We start from the raw sequence: 6,000 nt of genomic DNA on the forward strand, positions 1-6,000 counted from the left end.
GATATGAAAACACAACACATGGGATATAAAATTCTTCATAAAACATTACAACATGATGAAGAAGGTTTTAGGCTGATTCCTAACTCCATGTAGAGTAATTACAATATTTAGCTTTTATTTGAAGCCACAAATGCTCTTAATGTATCATATTTCCAAAGTTTTGTTGACTTTATAAACTATATATTGTCTTTATCTCACCTGCTTAGTGTTTAGGCAAGGCTTTACAAATAAACATGAAGAAATTCCAAAAACCAAAGTTATGAATTGATGAGTCATATGAATACTAAAAATCGTAAAGATTCAGTGATATTGACAATTATTGTCTGGATGTTTTACTTAAAGCATTTTCCAGGAGGTTCAGGCTAGTAAATTAAATTGGCTACACACACCTTAATTTTAAACAAAGATGAATATACATTATTTACATTGCTTTAACAAGGCAAAAAGCAAAACAAAAGAAAACAAAGGATAACTTTGTATTTGAAAAAGTAATGGAGTTTTCTAATTCCATTAAATAACCACTTTCTAAAAACGTAGATGCAAATGGGTAAACATGTATTAGATTTGCTATACAAATAAAATTTTATATTATTCATTTTAGAAAAAGAATTTCAGGTAATAACCCCAACCAATGAGTTAGCATTGACATGCTCGGCAAAACGAAACATGTTCCAACAAGAAAAATGTCTTGAACCAGATGGTTTCATAGCCGAATTTTAACAGATCTACAAAGAAGAATTGGCACCCATACTGTAGCAATTATTTCATAACACCAAGAAGGAAGGAATCCTCCCCAACTCATTTTACATAGCCAGTACCACCTTGATACCAAAGCCAGGAAAAGGCACAACAAAAAATGAAAACTATAGACCAATATTCCTTACGCATATAGATGCAAAAATCCTCAATAAAATTCTAGCAAACTGAATTCAACAGCACATCAAAAAACAATGCACAGCAACCAAGTCAGCTTCACTCCAGGGATGCAAGGATAGTTCAACATACGTAAATCCATAAATGTGATTCATTGCATAAACAAAAGCAAAAACAAAGATAATATGATCATTTCAATAGATGCAGAAAAAACATTCAACAAAACTCAGCACCCTTTTATGTTAAAAACTCTTAAAAAAAATAGGCATAGGTGGAAAATACCTCAACTAAAAGCTGTGTATGACAAACCCACAGCCAACATCATACTGAATGGGGAAAAGTTGAAAGCATTCCGAAAAAGAACTGGAACCAGACAAGGATACTCACTGTCACCACTTCTACTCAACATAGTGCTGGAATTCCTAGGCAGAACAATCAGGCAAGAGAAGGAAATTAAGGGTATCCATATGGGAAAAGAGGAGGTCAAACTATTGTTCTTTGCAGATGATATGATCTTATGTCTAGAAAACCCAAAAGATTCCACCAAGAGACTTCTGGAATTGATAAATAAACTCAGCAAAGTCTCACCCTACAAAATCAATGTACATAAATCAGTAGCATTCTTATACACCAACAACAGTCAAGCTGAGAATCAAATCAGAAACCCAATAACTTTCATGATAGCTACAAAGAAAATACAATACCTAGGGATATATTTTACCAAGGAGGTAAAAGATCTCTACAAAGAGAACTATGAACCACTGAGGAAGGAAATTGCAGAGGATGTAAACACATGGAAAAACATCATGCTCATGGATTGTCAGAGTCAGCATTATTAAAATGTCCATACTACCTAAAGTAATTTAAGGATTCAATGCAATCTCCATAAATATGCAAATGTCATCTTTCATAGAGCTAGAAAAAATAATCCTATGCTTTATTTGGAACCAGAAAAGAGCCCAAATGGCCAAAGCAACCTTAAGCAAAAGGAACAAATCTGGAGGCATCACTTTACCAGACTTTAACCTATACTACAAGGCTATAGTAAACAAAATAGCATAGTACTGGCACAAAAATAGAGACATAGACCAATGGGAAAGAACAGAGAACCCAGATATAAAACCATCCACATATTGCCATCTGATCTTTGACAAAGCAAACAGCAATACACACTAGGGAGAAGAATTCCTATTCAGTAAATGGTGCTGGGAAAATTGGATAGCCACATGTAGAAGATTGAGACAGGATCTATATCTCTCATCACTTAATTCAAGATGGATCTCAGACTTAAAACTAACACATGAAACCATAAGAATTCTAGAAGAAAATTTTGGGAAAAATATTCTAGATATTGGCCGAGGCAAAGAATTTATGAAGAAGACCCCAAAGGCAATCAGCAACAGCAACAACAACAACAAAAAATAAATGGAACTTGATTACATTAAAAAGCTTCTGCACAGCCAACGAAACCATCAAAAAAGCAAATAGACAACCTACAGAATGGGAGAAAATATTTGCATGCTATACATTTGATAAAGGGCTAGTAACAAGAGTTTACAAAGAACTCAACCAAATCAGCAAGAAAAAAAATCAAACAACTCTATTAAAAAGTCAGCAAAATACTCAAACGGAAGCTTCCAAAAAAAGATAGATTAATGGCCAAGAAACATATGAAAAAATGCTCAACATCACTAATCATCAGGGAAATGCAAATCAAAACCACAATGAGATATCACCCAACCCTAGTGAGAATGGCTTTAATCAAGAAGTCCCCAAACAATAGATACTGGCGTGGATGCAGAGAGAAAGGAACACTTATACACTATTTGTGGGACTATAAACTAGTGCAACCTCTCTGGAAAATAGTATGAAGATTTCTCAAAGAACTAAAAGTAGACCTACCACTTGATCCAGCAATCTCATTACTGGGTATTTACTCAGAGTAAAAATTAAAAAAAAAGTCATTTTATCAAAAAGATACTTGGACTAGAATGTTTATTGCAGCACTATTCACAATTGCAAAGATGTGGAATCAACCTAAGTGCCCAAAAATACATGAGTGGATTAATAAAATGTGGTATATGTACACCATGGAGTACTATTCAGCCACACACACAAAAAAAATTAATTAAATTTTTTGCAACAATCGGGGTGGAACTGGAGATCATTCTCCTAAGTGAAGTATTGCAAAAATAGAAAAACACCACAGGTACTCACTGTTAAATTGGAACTAGCCAATCAGCACTCATGTGCACAGATAGAAGTAAAACTCAAGGAAATCATGCAGGTGAGTAGGAGGAGAAGGGGATGGGTAAAATATACCTACCAGGTACAATGTATACTATCTGGGTGATGAGCACACTTATAACTTTGACTGAAGCAATACAAAAGCAATCCATGTAACCAAAACATCTGTACCCCATGATATTCTGAAATTTAAAATAAATAAATAAATAAAAATTAAATTAAAAAAAAAAATCGAAAGCAAAGGGTGGCTACAGTGTTTTCCTCCCCAGAGTGAAATAGAATAACTACTGCCACGCAGTTTCATTCTTAGCACCTTCTTCATTCTTGTTTCTCTAGTAATGGTTGGCTGATGCATTAATACCCACTGGGGCAATGCAGATAATACTGTTGCTGCAATTGCTGCTGCAATAGCATCAAAAGACTTCTTCAGGCTATTATTCCGGGCATAAAAGAGAGATACAAGTTCAATCTGAACCCCTGAAGAGCCTCTCTCCAAGGTCTTGTCAGCTGTAATCTCTCTGAAAGCTTCTGTTCATCAGGTCTAGCCTATAGCAAATAGGAAATCCCAATAGGAAGTCTGTTCAGGAGAATAGAAAAATCAGTAGAATTGGATCATTTCATGGCAATTCAACCAATGAATGAGGTAATTCTTCCATTTTTATCTATTTTTTAAACATTTTATTTGGTTAATACAGCATAGCATCTAATCTTTGAAAAGTCAGTGTGCTCTGCCACTTAATTTTTGTTAGTGAGCTTGGAAATTATTCTCTTTGAATAGAAAAGGAGTTCTGAAGACAAGGGAAATAAATTTGAAGCAATGAAGCTGAATCTGTAATGTATAGTTTAGTGCAAATAAATATAAATTCCATTTGGACTACCTATGTTTCAAATGAAAAATCTTTTTATTTTGTTACTATAATATAAATTATATTGTCCAGTATTTTGACATATACTTATACTTGCCTATATTGACACATGTAAGCAAAATTGATCATAAAATCTATTGACAAACTATTTTGTCTAAAACAATGTAACTAAGTTCTAAAGAGACATATTTTGTAAGGAAAAAAATTATTGGAAAGCACATGTTAAGAATTGTTTTATTTATATTTAAATAAATTTTATATCTCTAATTGTAGTCACCCAAAATAATGTTAGTAGTATAATGATTGTTATGAAAATAATAATATTTTGGACTGCAAATGTATAAGATAAAATCTCTTTAAATGTAAATAATATATTTGTTAACATATAATTTGATGATTATATTTTAGAAACTCTTTTTGATTTCCAAACTAAGGTAGAAATAGTCTCTAAGTAATAGAAAAAAATACTACCAGTGTTTCTATCTTCTAAATATTTTTCTATTGTTCAAAATTTGTAATAACCGGTATGATGACTGCTAACCTTTAACAATTTCCATGACTTTTTTCACCTGGAGATATAATACCTTTCCAGGCAGGTATATGAGGAAGGGTCACATGAAACTCTAGGAGTCCAAGGAGAAATTTATGGTGACTTCCCAGAAAAAATTTCCATCATTGGAATAGCTTATGCTACGGATGGAATACTAACACACTCTGCTCATTTCATGGACTCTTTTTCAGTTCTAAATTTTATAAGTTATTAGGAAAGTGTATCTGGATATTTGAAATATTATGACTTAGATAAATGTGCATGTATTAAATAAATTCAAATTTATTTATCATTACATAAAATTCTTTTTTTAACATGTATTATTTTGTAATCTTTTAATCCTTTATATTTTTATCTCTTTTCTCTCTACAAATGTTTAAACAGATATTCATGTGTATGAATGTGTAAGTGTTCTCTTTGACTCATCATATAGACTGGGTTTGTATGTAGAATTCGACTTATTAGTGATTTGAATAAAAATGTGTTTTAGTTGTATAATAAAGTTATTTAACATTGGTAATTGTTTTATTTGACTTTTTTAAAGATTAACTTGTTATCTGGAAAAAAATCTTTACATAGATTTGGTAGCTAGTAAAATATGTAGGTTCACAAATATGAACAATTTCTGATTACTGGAAAATATATATTATTTATTTATGTTAGTGCTTTGAGTCAGACATATATCAATTACTTTTTCTAAAATTATTAAGGATGATAGAAATTCTAAGTTATTTAGCTATGTTAGAATATGTAATATTTATATGGTATTAAATTGATAGTTGGATGAGAATTCAGCTTTCGATTCTTCCATAAAAACTATAGTATAATGAGAAAATATTGATAACCATTGGATTTATTAATTTTGACTTAGAGTAGTTCAATTGTACTTTTCTCAATAATTAAATGATTGTGTAAGTTTTTCAAAGGTATAGATTAATCATTTATTTAATATGTGAATAGAATTATCAAGTTTCATCTTTGACTTAAAAATAAACATAAACCATGTGATATCATTTTGTTCTTTTTCACTGACAACTATAATAGGCCTCAATTCCAAACTGAATAACAGGATATTGTAGAAACATTTTATGGTTATTTAAGTTCTAGGAATATTTTAGTAAAACTAAATATGATAAAACTTTATTTTTTCTTCTCAATTATAATCTGTGAACATACCCACACATATTGTGTGCATCAATTAGAAATACGAGTAAAATGGTTTTCCAAGTAATATAAAACAAAGTGGCCTTAACATTTCTTTCATTAAAATCTGAAGACAGCAATAATCTAAAAATCATTTCTTATATTTCTATATTAATAATTATATGTCACTATGTTTAATCTGAAATATGTCAATATTTTATAATATAAATATATAGATCAATTCTATCAATTTCATATTCAAAGCTCTGAATTCTGCGATTATACATTTGCAGAAAACATATATGATTTCATCACAGGCTC

The sequence above is a fragment of the Eulemur rufifrons genome, chromosome 18, assembly GCF_041146395.1.
Source record: "Eulemur rufifrons isolate Redbay chromosome 18, OSU_ERuf_1, whole genome shotgun sequence".
In the NCBI taxonomy this organism is placed as follows: domain Eukaryota; kingdom Metazoa; phylum Chordata; class Mammalia; order Primates; family Lemuridae; genus Eulemur; species Eulemur rufifrons.